Source organism: Cornus florida, unplaced genomic scaffold (genome assembly GCF_030987335.1).
Source record: "Cornus florida cultivar Cherokee Brave unplaced genomic scaffold, ASM3098733v1 CherokeeBrave_3.0.0_Hap2_Chr04, whole genome shotgun sequence".
In the NCBI taxonomy this organism is placed as follows: Eukaryota; Viridiplantae; Streptophyta; class Magnoliopsida; order Cornales; family Cornaceae; genus Cornus; species Cornus florida.
The window spans coordinates 40,950,812-40,970,712 of record NW_026775574.1 but is presented as its reverse complement, the minus strand read 5'-3'; the positions used below and the strand labels follow the sequence as shown (position 1 = coordinate 40,970,712).

General features: G+C 38.3%; 1 pseudogene; it reads left to right on the top strand.

Annotated features, from left to right (window-relative positions):
* The first annotated feature begins 17,172 nt into the window (after positions 1-17,172).
* LOC132305782 (small nucleolar RNA R71) lies at positions 17,173-17,271 on the top strand (annotated as a pseudogene).
* Positions 17,272-19,901: the final 2,630 nt, after the last annotated feature.

Below are 19,901 nucleotides of genomic sequence, written 5' to 3'. Positions count from 1 at the left end.
TTAGAATTTTTAGCTTTTTCCCTTATTTTGCTTTGCTTTGCTTTGCTCCTTAGCTTGGATGCTCCTTTGTTTGGCTTCTTTCCAACAATACACCGAGTCAAGTGGAAACAAACACAATAAGTAACCAAAAAGAAAAGTGAAATCAAAGTAAAGAAAAGACACGATCAAAAGAGTACTAATTCCTAATGAATTCCACAAATATGACGTTGCCTAATCCCCGACAACGGCGCCAAAAACTATGATGCACGGTCGAGCATGTACACAAAATAATGCACAACACTTTGAGTTTGGAAATTAGTGTCAAGTAGGCATCACAGTTTAAATTTATAAACCGCTTAACACCTATACTATGTAGTATGAGTGAGAAGGGATCATCCCAAGGGATTGGAGTCGTACTTGAATATGAAATTGCAACTAGGGTTAGTAAGTCGAATGACCAAACAAGTGATTGGCTGATTGTTTAAACTAGAGAGCAACTAAATTAAACTAAGTAAGAATGCAATGCTAAAAAGAGTAAGTAAGGGAGAAAGAGATCTTAAGGTTTAGAGATCACCACCAAGCAAAGCATTTCTATATCATTGACAAGTGATTAATAAGGGCAGATAGTGGGTTGCAATAGTGGTGTGTGTGTATTTGTTTGATTCAATAAGCAAGGATGACTAGTTAAGCATGTATTGTCTAAACATCATGTGAAAGGCACAATATATCTAAGCTATAAAGCATATATTGTCTAAACAACATGTGAAAGGCACAATAAATCAAAACAAGTTATTAATCCTTTCATTAAGCTCACAATCCAAATACAACACAAGGATAGAGACATATGCTAATTGCATTCAAAAGCTTGGATCACCAAACAACAAGCATAGATTGTCCTCCCATTTAACACTACACTACAACTACATTACATCTACACTACTAGCATAAAAATAAACTAGGGGAAATGCACAATCCATCAAGAGGTAAGCATAAACCATCAAGAGAATCACAAAAGCATTCTTTTAAGCATAATGTTTTGACAATCTCTAAATCTATAGCATTAATACACATAGACATGCATCAATAACATAAAATCTAGAGATAAGCACATGAACATCTATTCTAGCATACATAGACATATGGATAGAATGAAATAACCAATTGGAAGTATTAAACCACATAAATTATTGAATAAACAAGATCTATATATATCAAAGTGTCAAAACATCAATTACAACACTAATCCCTCAATAATACACAAGATTAAGATATATAAAGCATGCTTGGGGCTAACTCTAGCCCCAAGAGGATGTCTAGCCACTCATGATGATGATGCTCCAACCCTCAAGGGCTAACTCCATGGTTGAAATTTGCTCCTTGTTGATGAAGAGTCTCCAATGGTGTCTCTAGCCTCTTCCTCCTCTGAGCTTCCTCTCCAAGAGATGATATGAAAAGTAATGTTGGCCTCCTCTTGAAAAAGTAATCCTTATCCTTATATAGGTAGGTCAAAATGACACCCAAAATGAGCTGGGGTCATGCACACAATATTCCCTAATGATTGGATAAAGGACAACTTTCAATGAGATGGAATTTTAACTTTTTCGCACTGGAGGAAGTTCGATCGATCGAAAGTAAGTGAGATCGATCAAAAGTAAGTGAGATCGATCGAACTTAGGCTGGATCGATCCAACTGGCTGAGCTTTTTGGAAAAAGACAAATTCGAGATATTTATGGGAGATATTTATGGGAAAAGGACAAAAGTGGTTAGTGGTGGTACAGCTGTGGATAAGATCAATCATTTGGATAAGGACAAAGGTGTTCAATCGATCGAAGGATGGTGTTGGATCGATCGACCTTTTGGAACTTTATGCTTTTGGGTCAAGGCTTGGATCTATCTTGAAGTGCTGAGATCGATTGATGTTCGATTAGTCGACCCTTGGACTTGGATCGATCGAACTTGCTGCTTTGCTTCATTTTGCTTCTTTCTTTCTCCACTTTGTTCCTTCCTTCGTTCAATCTCAGAATTGCTTCAATTAAGCTCTTATTTGGCTGAGTTAGCTTATTTTCGGGATAAGTGCCTGAAAATGGAAATAATACGGAATCAATCTAAAACGGTAAAGTAAGATAGATAAAGGTACTAGAATGCCTAAGCTTAAGGGGTTTAAATACGCACTTTTCAGTGTTCATCAATAAGGTGTCTTGTTGCATTCTACTTAAAGTTGAACTTTAAATGCATAATTGAGATTTGAGATTGATGTTAACTATAATTTTGATCTTTTGAGGACTATATTGCTTAAAATTTAAAAATTACTTGACTTGAGAGTCCAATACTCCTTGTATGCCTTGTAGATGCCATTTAGGAGTAAATTTTTCGAAAGATTGATATCTCACTTGCACTTGTGGTCCATATCATCCTGATTTTATGATTTTTTTGAGATTTACTTTAGGATTTTACACTAGCACAGACGAACACTAGCATTCATTTGTGGGGTACATGCTTTGTCAATTATTGAATTGGTTATATCCCAATTGAGCTTGTAGTGCATTGAAAGCTTTTATTCTTGATAAAGGTGGATAACAATCCCTTTTCACTAAGTAGCCGGGATTCTAGCCTCATCAAGTACTAAACTTCTCGCGCCGACAGGTGGAGGGCCCAAACTCTAGGTTAATAATTGAATACAAAAAAAAAAAAAAAAAAAAAATGAAAAGTTACAAAAGCAATAAAAAAGTGAGGACTTCTCCCAAATGGAGAAAAGTGGGAAATGATTAAATGGAGGTTGTCTTGATTTGTAACCTAGTTGATTTGAGCTTGTAAGTCCATAGGGGTGTTTGAACGCCTAATGCCCTGAAGCCGTCTAGTTTGGGAGTCATTGACCTAACGCTCGACCTCATGAATCACTAGAAAGCTTAATAGATCAACACATTGCACCATGCTTCCATCTTTGATCCTCAATAAAAAAAAAAAAAAATGATGAGTGAAAAGAATAATCACACCTAGATGAATAAAGCTTTAAAAAAGGTCCACTCTTTGTCTTGATGATCGGTACTTGATTTGTGTACTAGTTTGAGGGTAACGATGTGATCATTTCTTTAGTTGGCTTAGATAGCAACATATTTGATGCCGGTCCACTCAAAAATAATTCTAGGGTTGTTTTGATTTGCATGATCATTTTCTTGATGTGTGGAGGACCATATTTGTTTGCTTGATATTGAGATTTTGGGAGATTGCTTAGAAATGGTTGAAAAATTGCATACTTGAGGTAGTTTTCTCCCAATGCTTGTTTGCAATATTGGTGCCTCTTTTGTGAGAATGAGCTTAATGTTTGTGGGTATCATTTCTAAAAACCCTCATGAGACTTCACTCGTCCACTAGGGGTAACCTAGGGGTTTAAAAGGCTTATTGCATACGCTAAATGCAATCGTGTTCCCTACGAAAGTGGCGTTATCCATTTATTGCTTTCTAGTTCGTAGTTGTTTAGTTGTTCATTTCATTCCTTTACTTTGTAGTTCATTGCTAGGGACTAGCAATATTTAAGTTTGGGGTGTGATGAGCGCTTAAAAATGCACATTTAAACCCCTTAAGCGAGGGTATTTTAATCCATTCATCTATCTTTATTTACCCGTTTTAGTACTTATTTGTGTTTTTGTTTATTTCAGGTCAATAATGTTAAAACAGGCTAAAAATGGTTTCTTAAGGCCTTTTTGGAGTCAAACTAAGTCTTGGTGAGAATTTGGAGCAAAAGGAGGCTGATGTTGAAAAGCTACCAAGTGAGATCGATCGAAAAAAGTGAGATCGATCGAACTCTGATCGATCGAACTTTTCTCTGATTGATCGAACTTTTCTGAGATCGATCAAACTGTTCGCGAAAGTTATTAAAAAGCAGATCTGAATCTCATTTCGAACCAACTTGGGCAGAGCTTCAAATGGACGATTCTAGGGCCGAGTTCTCACATTTTTGGGCTCCCAAAGCCTTGTATATATAAGAGATCAAACCATTTTTGTAGGGAGATCCATACTTTTACATTGTATTTTCTATATTCTCTTTAGTTTCTCTCTCTAGAAAGTTAGAGATTAGGGTTAGAAGAAAAGAGGGAAGTGGAGGCATATCTCAAGATCTATCTCTAGATCCACTCTATCTCTCTCTCTAGAGCTTCAAAAAAGAAGAAGAAGAAGAAGAAAAAGAAGATGGAGCCATGTTTGGAGCTTACCCTTGAGGGTTTCATGACCACATCCACCTCCTCCATGATTGGCTAGATCTACACTTAGGGCTTGGATAAGCCCTAAGTCTTGTGTAATCTATACCCTTGTATTTCTATTTTTGGGGATCTATATATATTGTTGTGATTAGTGTTCTTGCCTTGTGAATTTTATGAATCTTGGTATATCTCTATGATTTCTATGGTTTAATTCTTCCTATTAATTCTCTAGTTTATTTACATGTCTATGTGTGATTAAATTGGGAATTATGTCTCACATGATTCATATGGTTTAATTCTTCCTGTTGATTCTCTTTGTAATTACATGTTGTCTTATGTGTGATTATTTGGGAATTGATCTCTACACTAGTTTTTCTATATTAATTGCATGTCTATGTGTGGTTGATTGAGAATCTAGTGATGGCTAGACATGGGTTTTCATTGAATGGGTTTGTCAATTAATTTGATGGATTATTCTTATGCTTGATGGGTTGTTCTACAATTTAATTCATGCTTGTAGGTAGGTAGACAATCTAAACTTTATTTGATATTCCTTGGCTTATTATTGCAAATTCCATGATTCTTTAGATTGATGTGTGCTACAATTGTTACTAATTTGATGGGTCATGCTTAGAATTGATGGGTTGTGCTACACTTAGTTTAGGTAGACAATTCATTCTTTAATTTGATGGTCCATGCTTAATATTGCAATTGGTAGTCGCATTTTGTTCACAACAATGTATTCCCCATTAATGGAAAGCAAGTGGTTAATTACATGAGCTTAGGGGTGATTCCAACACCCTAAGACCTCTATTCATATCTCTTAAATCCCTATCTCTCACTAGTTTACTTTAATTGCATTTTAATTTCCTTGCATCTTAGTTTAATCAACCAATCTCTATCTTTTACAATCAATTGATACATTAGAATTGAAGTTAAATTCCAACACGTATAATCTCTGTGGACGATCCCTACTCACTATACTTCATTAGTTGTAGTAGTGGTTATTATAAATGTAAATTTGACAAGAAAAGCTTCCGAAACTACATTCATATTTTGACCTTGCGAAGCAACCTCTCGCATTAAAAAGTCCATTTTCTAAACACTTGGAAATGCGCTCGTCAAATTTTGAAAACTTGGAACAAAACTTGATGAGCGCTGAAAACTTGATGAGCACTATTTGGGGGTCGTTGTAGTATAGTGGTAAGTATTCCCGCCTGTCACGTGGGTGACCCGAGTTCGATCCCTGGCAACGGCGCCAAAAACTTGGTAGTTTTTTTTTGTCGTATACCACCAAATTGATAGTGGTGTAGAGCTATGATGAATGTGGCCAAGTTTTACATTTAGAAATTGCCACTACTACCTTTCACTAAAGATATAGTTAGGGTAAGTAAGGATCGTCCCAAGGGATTGGTGGGTCGTACACGGTTGAGGAATCAAGATTAGGGTTAGTAGGTGGAGTGATCAAAAGATTGGTTGATGGTTGAATTACATTAGATGCAAATTAAACTAAAGTAAACAATGATGCAATAAAGAGAATAAAAGAGAGAGAGAAATCTTGGAGTTTAGAGATCACCACTAAACATACTTTTCTACACCTTTAATGAATGATTAATGAGGGGAAGATATGTGTTGCAATATTTATGTGTGTGTGTTTGGTTGTTTCAATTAGCAAGGATGACCAATTAAGCATATATTGTCTAAGAAACATGGTGAAAAACACAATATATCAAACTAAGACATTAATCATTTCATTAAGCTCACAATCCAAACACATTACAAGGTTAGAGACATATGCTACTTGCATTCAAAAGTATAAAACATCAAACAACAAGCATGGATTGTCCTCCCATTTAACAACTACACTACAATTACACTACAATTAAGCTAATGACATGAAATTAAACTAATTAAACTAAGGGAGAGGTACAATCCATCAAGAAATGAGTATGAACAATCAAATAAACCACAAGAACATTCCATTAAGCACTATGTTTTGACAATCTCTAGATCTATAGCATTAATACACATAGACATGCATCAACAACATAAGAAATAGAGACAAACACATGAACATCTATTCTAGCATACATAGACATATGGATAGAATGAAATGATGAATTGGAAGCATTAAACCATATAAATCATTGAATAAACAAGATCTATATATAATAAAGTGTCAAAACATATATCACAATACAAATCCCCTAAAAAATACATAAATTAAGATGTAGAAAGCATGCTTAGTGCTTACTCTAGCCCAAGAGGATGTCTATCCACTCATGGATGATGTCTTCCAACCCTCAAGGGCAAGTTCCATGGAAGAAATCTGCTCATTGGTTGATGAAGAGCCTCCAATGGTGTCTCTAGCCTCCTCATCTCCTTTGCTTCCTTACTAAGAATTCTCTAAAAATCTCCTCCTATGGTTGTGTGTGAATCCCCCCTCAAAAGTTGCTCAAATCCTCCTTTTTTGTAGGTTAGGTGACACCCAAAAATGATCTGGCACGTACTCCAATATTCTCTCAATGATTGGATCGATGACAACTTTTTATGAGCTGGCAATTTAACTTTTTTGCATTGGAGGAAGTTCGATCGATCGAACCTTGACCTTGGATCGATCGAACATGGCTGAGATCTATCGAATTGAAGCTAGATCGATCCTCTATGGTGGCGCCTTTTTGGATAAGAACAAATCTGAGATATTTTGAAGATATTTTTGGGAAAAGGACAAAAGTGGTTGGTAGGGTGGTACAGTTGGATAAGATCAATCATTTGGATAAGGACAAGATGGTTCGATCGATCAGAGAATGAAGTTGGATTAATCGAACTTTGAGATCTTTAAATAGGGACAAACATGGCTCAGATCTATCTTGAAGTGCTGAGATCGATGAAAGTTGGATCAATCGAACTTTTCTTGAGATCGATCGAAGTTGCTGGAATTCCACCTTTTGCTTCCTTTTGCTCTACTTTACTCCTTTCTTTGATTCATCCTAGAATTGCTTCATTTTTGCTCTTATTTGGTTGAGTTAGCTTATTTTAGGGATAAGTACCTGAAAATGGAAATAACACGAAATCAATCTAAAGTGGGAAAATAAGATAGATAAAGGTCCTAAAACACCTAAGCTTAAGAGGTTTAAATGCGCACTTTTCAGAGCTCAACAAAACCGTTTAAAAAAAAAAAGAAAAAAAAAACTTGCAAAGGAAGTCAGTGCCGATATAAAGAATTAAAGCACAGTTCATAGAATCATGTATGTCAAATAAGATAGACAAAATAGATAAAGAATATGAATCTATGCAAGTGACAAGGAATAAGTGACATGATGTGAAACATGCTAGACAAGAAAAGTATGAAATGCATCCAATGTGGAAAACACAGGCATTGGGCATGTATGAGATATCATGAAACACAATATATGATGGATGAAGTGTGTGTTGCAAATCTGTAAAGTTCGATCGATCACAAAAGTTGTGAGATCGATCTCACTTGGATCAATCTTAAAAATGAGAAATCGATAAAAGTTCGATCGATCACAAAAATGAGTAGGATCGATCTCACTTAGATCGATCGGAGAAAGATGTTCGATCGATTGAACTCTGTAACAGAAAACGAAAAGTCACAAATCTGTGACGTGGATGGCACAGGGCCTTCAGGAACATGGTCGTGGGCACATCAACACAACTAGCATTAATCCTAGTCACTAGATTTGGCCCATAACTCTGAAATCAAATCAAAATCAAGAAAATATAAAACATATATACATATGTATATACACATATATACAAAGAGGTTGAAGCTTCATCTATGGCAATATTCATCATGAAAACAACCTAGATCTAAAAGTTAAAGCATGTGTGCATCAGATCGAAGCTTAAAATCATAAGAGTGAGATTCGGATCTCATCGGAATCAAGAGAGAAGTGGAGATGCGAAGGGGGGTGAGATGCGAATCAAGATCCGAGAGGAGAGAGAGAGATTCGATGCTTGGGATGCTCGCCGGAGTCTCGCCGGAGATGGAGAAAATGGGATGCAGCGGCGAAGTGGGAACGAGGGTCTGAGATCGATTCTTGCGAAATCGATCGAATAACCCTGAATCGATTTTTAAAAACATTCCCTTGCCAGTTCGATCGATCGAACTGAATCCTCAGATCGATCGAACTGACATCGATCTTCCCTCTAAAGTGACAAAATATTTGTGGGATTTTTGAAAAATAAAAAGTTAAAATAAATAAAATAAAAAGTAAAAATATTTTTAGGATTTATATATATATATATATATATATATATATATATATATTTAGAATTTTTGAAACTTTTGAAAAATTTAAAAATTAAAAATTGAAAATATTTTTGGGTTTTTGAAAAATAAAATAAAATAAAATCTTTTTGTATTTTAAAATTTGAAAGTCAAAACAAAGTCAAAGATAGTGAGATGAAGAACAAAGATCGATCTGAACAAAATGTTCGATCGATATTACAGAGAGGTAAAAATATGCAGGTTTTTGGGTTCAGAAATTTTCTGAGTGTTGGGTACTACAGATCGATCCAATGGTGAAGTTGGATCGATCGAAGAAGTTTAGATCGATCTATGAATGTCTTCGATCGATGAGACAGAGAGCTGAAATATGCAGGTTTATGCGGGCTCAAAATTTGTCTAAGTGTTAGAACTAAAGATCGATCGAACTTAAAGTTTGGATCGATCTAAGGACTTTTGTTCGATTTGAGAACAAATTCGATCAATGGGACAGAGAGGTGATTTGGATGCAGGTTGAATACAGGTCGAAAATTTTTTTAAGTGTTAGATCCAGGAAGAAGTTCGATTGATCGAATACTCCTTGGAGATCGATCAAACTTAAGCAAAATGCTCAATTCCAACATGAAAGCTCATACAATCCTCTACTAATCAGTCAGCTGAAAAGGGGAATGGCAATGGTCACCGGCAGAATGACAAAGGCAAGTTCTAAGGACAACAGCCTTGGAAGAAGCACAAAGGTGGTTTAGATGCTCACCGGAATGGGGCACCTATTCAGAGGCAACAGAATGGGGGACCACAGGCAGGACAGGGTCAGCCACAGGCTAACCGACAGAGGAGGCCATTTGGTACTTTCCAGGGTAGTTGTTATACTTGTGGAGAGTATGGTCATACCACCAGGCAGTGTCCTAAAGCAGGACAAGGACAGGGACAGAGACAGTATGTACAGCAGGGACAGAGGGCGCCAGTGCCTCTACCAGCTCCACAGGTTCCACGGATTCAGGGACAGACACATCTGGCTTTACCGGCACCGCTGCAGACTCAGGGACAGGCACCACAGTAGTTGCACTATGGCAGGGTGTATAACCCCATGCCACAGGATGTTCAGGCACCTCAGACTATTGAGGGTAAGTTTCTTATTCATGGTTTGCATGGACGTGTTTTATTTGATACGGGTGCTACACACTCATTTGTAGCTAGGACTTTTGTTGTTTTGTCTGGGATGAGGACGAGGGTATGCACTAGACCTCAGGGTATTTCTACACCATTGGGTGATACAGCTATTATACATGAGAATGATGGGCCTGTGACACTAGATATTGGCAGACTCAAATTTCTAGCCAATCTATTGGTCCTGGACATGCACACTTATGATGTGATACTTGGGATGGATTGGTTGTCTCACTACCATGCCCAAGTTGTTTGTTTTGATAGATCTATTATTTTTACCATACCTGGTCAGGATATGTATGTAGTAGCTATGCCACGTTCTAAAGGGGGCGGTAGCACCTATTTGTTCCATGTGGAGGAAGAAAATGAGGAGGGGATTACTGTGTCATTGGATAACATACCGATTGTACAGGATTTCCCGGATGTATTTCAGGAGATTCCAGGGTTGCCACCTAGTCGCGAGATCGATTTTGTGATAGACTTAGCTCCAGGCACTGCGCCTATTGCTAGGGCACCCTATAGGATGGCACCGGTAGAGATGAGAGAGCTGAGGGATCAGATTCAGTAGTTACTCAGCCAGGGTTTTATTCGTAGGAGTACATCACCTTGGGGAGCACCGGTTCTGTTTGTAAAGAAGAAGGTTGGTTCGCTTCGTCTGTGTATAGATTACAGGGAGTTGAACAAGGTTACGATTCGTAATAAGTATCCTTTGCCTAGGATTGATGACTTATTTGATCAGTTAAGGGGAGCCACATATTTCTCCAAGATTGATCTGCGTTCTAGGTATCATCAGCTGAGGGTCAGGGAGCAGGATGTTCCTAAGACAGCATTTCTCACGTGATATGGTTCTTATGAGTTTCGAGTTATGCCGTTTGGGACGACTAATGCACCTGCAGTATTCATGGACTTAATGAATAGAGTCTTCCAGGCTTATTTGGATCAGTTTGTTATTGTCTTTATTGATGACATCTTGATCTATTCTCGGTCGGAGGATGATCATGCTAGACATCTTCGTATAATCTTGCAGACGCTTCGTGAGCACCAGTTATATGCCAAGTTCGAGAAGTGTGAATTTTGGCAGTGGGAGGTGAAATTTCTGGGTCACGTGGTGTCAGAAAAGGGGATAGCAGTGGATCCGGCCAAGGTTTCAGCGGTGGTTGAGTGGGGACAGCCTACATCACCTACTGAGATTCGGAGTTTTCTCGGTCTAGCAGGATATTACAGGAGATTCATCCAGGGGTTCTCCAAGATAGCAGGACCACTCACTCATCTGACCAAGAAGGGTGTACAGTTCGTGTGGGATGAACACTGCCAGCGAGCTTTTGATGAGCTGAAAAGGAAGCTGACTTCTGCACCGGTTTTGGCTACTCCGCAGAGCAGGATAGAGTATCTTGTTTACACGGATGCTTCGTTGCAGGGTCTTGGATGTGTATTGATGCAGGAGGAGCGACCGATTTCTTATGGATCTCGGAAACTTAAGCCTCATGAGCTTAATTATCCAACACATGGTTTGGAGTTGGCAGCAGTGGTTTTTGCCTTGCGTATTTGGAGGCATTATCTGTTAGGTGAGTCCTTCAGATTATTCAGTGATCACAAGAGTCTGCAGTACTTGTTCACTCAACGGGAGCTAAATATGAGACAGCGCAGGTGGTTGGAGTTTGTAAAAGACTATCATTTTTCTATACAGTACCATCCAGGGAAAGCGAATGTAGTGGCGGATGCACTCAGTCGCCGACCTGTTGGTAGTCTTTCTGCTCTATTCACTACTGAGTGGAATGCTTTAAAGAGTGGATGAGTTATCGGATGCTTTTATGGCTTGCATGGTGGTTACACCTTCCATCATTCGCAAGGTTTTAAGGTACAAGGGATGGTTAGTGGTACCTTCTGCTGATAATTTGAGGAAGGATGTGATGACTGAGACTCATCACTCTGAGTTCTCTGTTCATCCAGGAGGCGATAAGATGTATCAAGATATGAAGCGGCAGTTTTGGTGGGCAGGTATGAAGAGGGACATTGCTCTTTTTGTTTCTCAATGTAGTACTTGTCAGATGGTTAAGATTGATCATCAGAGGCCGCCAGGAGCTCTACAGCCACTACCAATTTCGGAGTGGAAATGGGAGAGCATATCTATGGATTTTGTGGAAGGGTTGCCAAATTCTTTCAAGGGGCATAATTCCATATGGGTCATTGTGGATAGGTTGACCAAGTCAGCTCATTTCTTACCTATTTGCACTGACTACACTTCGGAGCAGTTGGCGAGGCTTTACATTTCAGAGATTGTGAAGCGACATGACATTCCATTGTCTATTATATCGGACAGGGATTCGAGCTTTGTATCTGGATTTTGGAAGAGTTTTCAGCAGGCTTTAGGTACGGAGTTACACCTTAGTACGGCTTATCATCCTCAGACTGACGGACAGATTGAGAGGGTGAATCAGATTATGGAAGATATGCTTCGGTCGTGTGTTCTGGATTTCAAGGGCCACTGGGAGGAATATTTGCCACTTGTGGAGTTTGCTTATAACAATAGTTTCCAGAAGACTATTGGTATGGCACCATTTGAGGCATTTTACGGTCGACCGTGTCGGTTACCTGTTTGTTGGATGGAGGTTGGAGAGAATCGATTCTTAGGTCCTGAGTTCATCAAGGATACCTCTGAAAAGATTGCTCTTATTCGAGATCGCATGCGTACTGCCCAAAGTTGGCAGAAGAGCTATGCTGATCGTCGTACTCGGGCTTTGGAGTTTCAGGTTGGGGATTAGGTTCTACTCAAAGTGTCTCCTATGAAGGGTGTTATGCGCTTTGGGAAGAAAGGGAAGTTGTCACCGCAATTTGTTGGTCCATTCATGATTACGGATCGCATTGGAGCTGTTGCTTATCGATTGGCACTTTCGGATACTTTGGATCGCGTCCACAACGTGTTTCATGTTTACATGTTGCGGAAATTTCTTCGAGATGAGGATCGGTATCAGCATATCGATGTTGGGGAGATTGCGTTGCAACCAGATGCAACTTATTTAGAGCCACCGTGTCGTATTGTCGACCGACGAGATCCGATTCTTCGTAATAAGGTTATTCCTTTGGTTCGTGTTTAGTGGAGTCATCACAATGAGTCTGAGTCCACTTGGGAACGAGAGGATGTCATTCACTCACGGTTTCCTGAAATATTGGAAGAAGGTAAGAGTGAATTCCGAGGACGGAATTCCTTTTGTTAGAGGGGAAGAATGTAATACCCCTAATTTTAAAAAGGATATTCCTGGTATTTAATGGTATTTAATTTATTATTTAAGTGCATTTTATTTGATTATGTGTCATTATTTTTTTTATTAGGTGCTTAATTGTTTTCTTTTGTGGTGATTTAATTTATTTAAATGATATTTATTTTTAGTTATTTGATTGGAATTACTTGTCAGTGTTTTAATTATTTAATTGGCATTAATGGTTTAAGTGTAATTGGTTTAGTTATTTGATTGGAATTACTTGTTAGTGTTTTAATTATTTAATTGGTATTAATGGTTTAAGTGTAATTGGTTTAATTATTCTATGTGTGTCTTATTTGGTTTAATTGGGTTTACTAATTATTATTTTATTCAATTAGATTATTTGTTAAGTATTTAATGGTGAATAGGGTAATTAGGTAAATACATCTAACTAGGGTTTTAATTACAGTATAAATTAGGGTTTTATATTATAGCCGTCGTAGGTTTCTACGTTAATTGGATGGGCCGGTTAGGATTGTGAGTTGGACTTAAATGAACCCAGGGTTTAGGAAAACTCTATAAGTATAAGGTAGACGTCTGTGTAGGGTTTTTTTTTAAACAAAACACACGTTTTGTGGAAGTGGAGAAGGAAAAACGCAATTTTTCACATTCTGCCAAGGTTTGATCAAAGCCCCGATCCTGCTTCGTCCGTCGTCCGATTGAGCTGAATTTTGGAGGAGAGGTTCACGACTCAGTGATGCACAAACTGAACGGTGGAGATCAGAGTTTGACCTCAGGAACAGTGATTCGTACTCGTGAACAGTAACTGGGTCGCACAGGTTTTTTTCCATTCTGCCCAGATTTCATCAAACATCCGATCCCGCTTCATCCGTGGTCCGATCGAGCTGAAATTTGGAGGATAGATTCATGACTCAGTGTCGCATAATCTAAACGGTTGAGATCAGATTTTGAGTTTAGGAATAGTGTTTCGTACCCATGAACAGTAACCGGGTTTTGGAACTCGTGCGGGATTTTTTAAGAAGACGACGTTGAAACTTTGAACAAAAGTTTCTGAGGCAAGATTCTATCCTTACTCTTTCCCTTAGGCTTCATACTCTTTGCACTCTTAAATGATTCCAGGATTAATGAAGATTAAACCAAACTAAAATGATATCTGTTCTGCTATGAAACTGGTAGTTACAGTAGTGTTGTATGCTTGTTCAACCTAGACTAAGCATGTTTGTGGATGCATTGTGGTTCTGTGGTTCACGTTTTTCCTTACCACTGCTAGTATAAATTATTGGAAGGATGGGTCTAGATGATAGCTATCTTAACTTCTGTAATAGCAACTGTTGGAACTTAAATACTAGGAGGATTTGAGTTTAACACTAGATCGGTTTTGTGGAACACTATAATTTGAGCATGTCTACATACATACTGTGAATATTGTTTTGATGCTTACATTATCACAGTTAGTATCAACTGTGGAGGTTAGGATTTTGTGATACATACCCTACATATCTGTATGTCATCTATAAGGTGTTAAATGGAAGTTTTAATTAATTCTGTCTTTATATTAGACTAAAGGGAACAACTTAAATTGGGCATGTATATGTTGTTGTTGTGACCCTGTTTATCAATGCTTATTTTGTCACTGCTAACATTGAATGTTGGATGTTGGAATTTAGTTGATATATACTTGATTTATTGGTATTATTGACTACTGGAGGATTGGAAAGTAGGCACCGGTATGGGATGGTGGCATACTAAGGATGGGTTTGGTTTTTAAAACAATACCATTACCCACCTACTTGGAATAAGGATGGGATTAACTAAAAGTTAAGTCCCGTGGATTTGTATTGTCATGGCAACTACTTGTTGAGCGGCAATACCAGGGATTTGGGATGGATTTTATATATGTACTGTTATGGTGCCTCGGTATGAGCTTGAGCCTCAGGACCGATGGCTAGGGAGTGTATATGCATCAGGATGTGTAGCTGGCTACGATGGTTGGAGGTGTACCCTGTTTAGGTATAGGTACATATGCCCACTTCGTGTGCGTTTTAGCATGTTACCTCTATTCAGGTTGAGACCGGCCTGAAGTCCAGTGAGAGTCCTTTAGTGTGACTATATATATATTTACGGACTATTAGCTATTGTTGAATTGTTTAGGATGTACATGCGTATCGGGCCTCTGTTTGGATTGTAGTAGTATAGAACTTGCGCGCTTCTATTTTTCAGGTACACGACAGTTCCAGGCTTAAACGTGTTCGTGCTGAGCAGAGGTCTCTATTCACTCTTCCGATGATGTAGGGCTCTCTCTATAGTTTTATTTCTGGACGTTTATTACATTTGTTCTATCTTCCGTTTGGATGTTTAATAGGGGTCCACTAGAGATGGATTCCCAAGTTGTAAACTGATGGAGTTTTGGAGTTTGGGTTTGATGGATTTTAATAATTATAATATTTTGCGGATTCTATTTTTAGTTCCTTCCAGCTTTAATTTCATTTCTTAATTTATTTTGTATTCCGTGTTCATTATAAAATATTAATTGTTTGATATTCCCTCGGGTTTGGGCCTGGGCCTGATCAACCCGTGTCTCGGATCTGAGGGGTATCTCAAGGACGGCCAATGATAACGGGAATTTGGCTCTTAGGATTCGGGACCGGTTTCGTGTCAATGACAACGAAATCAATGGGAAAGAAGAATTTACCAATTTTAATCGAGACATCCTCAATGATACCCCTAGGCTTTTTGATTGATCGGTCGGCAAGTTGTAAAACCACCGATGTCAGTTTCAATTCTCCTAAGCCTAATTTGACATACACCGAGTATGGAAGAAGATTAACATTTGCTCCTAGGTCAAGAAGAGCCCGATTAATGATATGATCTCCAATGATGCATGAAGTGGTAGGTGAACCGGGTCCTTAAACTTCGGAAGAGTGTTATGCTGCAAAATTGAGCTTACTTGCTCGGTTAAGACCACTTTCCTAGGTGCTTGGCTTTTATTCTTCCTCTTTTGGGTGCATAAGCCTTTTAAGAATTTAGTATAAGCCGGAATTTGCTTGATCGCATCCAAAAGCGGAAGATTGACTTTCACTTGCCTAAACACATCCATGATTTCATTTATTTTGGCCTTTTGCTTGTCATTTGAAATGGATCCTTTTAAGGCATCCGAAAATGGAGCTTTTGGTTCAAAAACCTTTTCAGAATTTTTCTTAGAAGTGTCTTCAACACAAGAAGTTTTCAAATCATTTTGCAAATTTCTTTTTTCAAAATCACTTTTCAAATCACTTTTCAACACATTCTCATTTGAAAGATCATGCATATGCAATGAAGGAGGTATATGATATGAAACGGGACGGGTGTCAACTTGTGGTTGCACCGGTTCACTTTCTTCATTGGACATACCCACTTGGTTGTCCACAATCTTCCCACTTCTCAAGGTAGTCACCGCATTGACATGCTCTATTATGTGACCTTCCAATGAGGAATGAGTCTTCACAACACATTGTTGCTTTTGTGGGGCATTCAAAGGCATTTTCCCTTTCTCTCTTACATTTAAAGTGCTAGCTATTTGCCCTACTTGGGTTTCTAGCTTTGCAATGGATTAAGAGTGAGAATGATGTAATTATGTGTTTGCCTCTAAAGTGCCCAAAGCGGTTAAAACTTTCTCTTCAAAAGTGGGACTTCTAACATTTCCTTGGGAAAATGATTGATTGGGAAAATGAGAATTTGAAAATTGGTTTCCTTGTGATTAGTATGATGATCTAAAACCTGGGAACCTTGGCTTGCATTGGAGGTGGAATATACTTTCCTTGAAAACCACCTTGGGAAGGGTTTGAGCCCTCCCCTTGGCTTTTCCAAGAGAAGTTCGGGTGATTTCTCCAACTAGGATTATAGTGACTGCCATAAGGATTGTTCCCTTGATTAACAAAAGTTGCATTGACTTATTCATGATGCTCACTTTGCACATGTCCTTGGAGACAATTGGAAGTAGAATGTAAAACACTTGAACAAGTCATACATGTCTCATTAGATGCATGATGAGAATGGTTAGGGAAGGAAGAAATTTGATTTGCCGAGTTTTGGTTGATCAAGAATTAATCAAACCTTTGAGATAATGATTTCATCTCAACGGCAATTTCATTGGAGTGGTCGACTTGATGTAAGCCAACACTCTTCCTACCACTAGAATTTCTACCATTCTTCGAAGATAAAGTTCGATGCAAAGAATTTTCACTCATGCTCTCATAAAGACGCCGCACGTCATCCTCATGCCTATCAATGTAAAAGCCACCCATGGAAGCATCAACCATGCCCTTGTAATTATCCGATAAGCTCTCAAAGAAATATTGAACTAATTGCCATTTGGGCATGTCATGATATGGACACTTCCTAAGCAATTCATTAAAGCGTTCCCATGCCTCATGAAATTTTTCCCCATCCCCATGTGAAAATTCCCTAATTGAAGTTCTCATGGCATTGGTCTTAGAAACCGGATAGTACTTCTTCAAGAACTCTTGTTGCATTTCTGCCCAAGAAGTTATTGAAAAAGGCCTAAGATTGTTAGACCAATATTTTGCCTTGTCTTTAAGGGTGAATGGAAAAAGTTTAAGCTTTAAGACCTCTTCCGGCATGTCCGTATATCTAACGGTGGAACATACTTCAAGAAACTCATCCAAATGCTTGTAAGGTTCTTCACTTGGAAGTCCATGATAATTAGGAAGCATTTGTATGGTTTGTGGCTTGATTTCATAGTGGTGCGCTCTAAATGGTGGCAATTGAATGCATGTGGGTGCATTATATTCATTAGGCACGTAGTGATCTCTTAAAGCAAGAGGTGGATTAGCAATTGGAGGTGCAACATGGGCACCTTGATTTCCTTGAATGATGGGAGGTGGTGGAGCATAGATTGGCCTTGGCATTCCCAATGGAACTTGGTCTTGTTGTTGTGGTGGATGAACAAATGGCCTCGGCATGCCTAATGGTACTTGCATGTTATCATGATGCACATTGGGGTGAAGGATACCTTGTTGGTCTATGTGACCAAGGTCCTCCACATGGTCCTCATTATGTCCTTCCATTGATGAAATGGATTGACTAAAACTTCCTTTTCCCATAGGGTTTCGAACAACGGATTCAAGATGAAAATTTAAAGGGACAAGAGTGGGTCTCAATGATCTACGACCATGCATGCACAATGCAACACATCAAACAATAATGACAAACACTTCTCAACAATTCAATCAATAAACTTCCTCCACATACAATGATCCTATACTCCCATGCTTTCAAAAATATGTAAAGAACAGTACAATGCCTCCACGCGGGCTCATGATTTATCTAAGAATTGAAATACAAGCCTCCACGCGGGCCGACGATTTAACTAAGGGTTAAGTAAGGAAAAGCTCACAAAGGTCCTTTAGCACTTCAACTTCAAATTTCTTTTAGCTTTTAGCTTAGCAATTTTTTATGATTTTAGCCTTTTTCCTTCTTTGCTTAGTTCCTTTGCTTGAATGCTCCTTTACTTGCTTCCTAGCTCAATACTCCTTGTCAAACAAGAACAAACACAATGAGTAATTAAAAGAAAATAAAAAGCAAAGTAAAGACACGATTAAAAGAGTACTAATTCCTAATTGATTCCACAAATATGACGTTGCCTTCAATCAATCCCCAGCAACGGCGCCAAAAACTTGGTGGTGTTTTGTCGCATACCACCAAATTGATAATAGTGTAGAGCTATGATGAATATGGCCAAGTTTTACATTTAGAAATTGCCACTACTACCTTTCACTAAAAATATAGTTAGGGCAAGTAAGGATCGCCCCAAGGGATTGGTGGGTCGTACACGGTTGAGGAATCAAGATTAGGGTTAGTAGGTCGAGTGATCAAAAGATTGGTTGATGGTTGAATTACACTAGATGCAAATTAAACTAAAGTAAATAATGATGCAATAAAGTGAATAAGAGAGAGAGAGAAATCTTGGGGTTTAGAGATCACCACTTAGCATACTTTTCTACACCTTTAATGAATGATTAATGAGGGGAGGATATGTGTTGCAATATTTGTGTGTGTGTGTTTGGTTGTTTCAATTAGCAAGCATGACCAATTAAGCATATATTGTCTAAGCAACATGATGAAAAGCACAATATATCAAACTAAGCCATTAATCATTTCATTAAGCTCACAATCCAAACACATCACAATTTTAGAGACATATGTTACTTGCATTTAAAAGCATGGAACATCAGACCACAAGCATGGATTGTCCTCCCATTTAACAACTACACTACAACTACACTACAATTAAGCTAATGACATGAAATTAAACTAATTAAACTAAGGGAGAGGTACAATCCATCAAGAAATGAGTATGAACCATCAAATAAATCACAAGAACATGACATTAAGCACTATGTCTTGACAATCTCTAGATCTATAGCATCAACACACATAGACATGCATCAATAACACAAGAAATAGAGACAAACACATGAACATCTATTCTAGCATACATAGACATATGGATAGAATGAAATGATGAATTGGAAGCATTAAACCATATAAATCATTGAATAAACAAGATCTATATATAATAAAGTGTCAAAACATATATCACAATACAAATCCCCTAAAAAATACATAAATTAAGATGTAGAAAGCATGCTTAGTGCTAACTCTAGCCCAAGAGGATGTCTAGCCACTCATGGATGATGTCTTCCAACCCTCAAGGGCAAGTTCCATGGAAGAAATCTGCTCATTGGTTGATGAAGAGCCTCCAATGGTGTCTCTAGCCTCCTCATCTCCTTTGCTTCCTTACTAAGAATTCTCTAAAAATCTCCTCCTATGGTTGTGTGTGAATCCCCCCTCAAAAGTTGCTCAAATCCTCCTTTTTTGTAGGTTAGGTGACACCCAAAAATGATCTGGCACGTACTCCAATATTCTCCCAATGATTGGATAAAGGATAACTTTTTATGAGTTGGCAATTTAACTTTTTCGCACTGGAGGAAGTTCGATCGATTGAACCTTGACCTTGGATCGATCGAACATGGCTGAGATCTATCGAACTGAAGCTGGATCGATCCTCTATGGCGGCGCCTTTT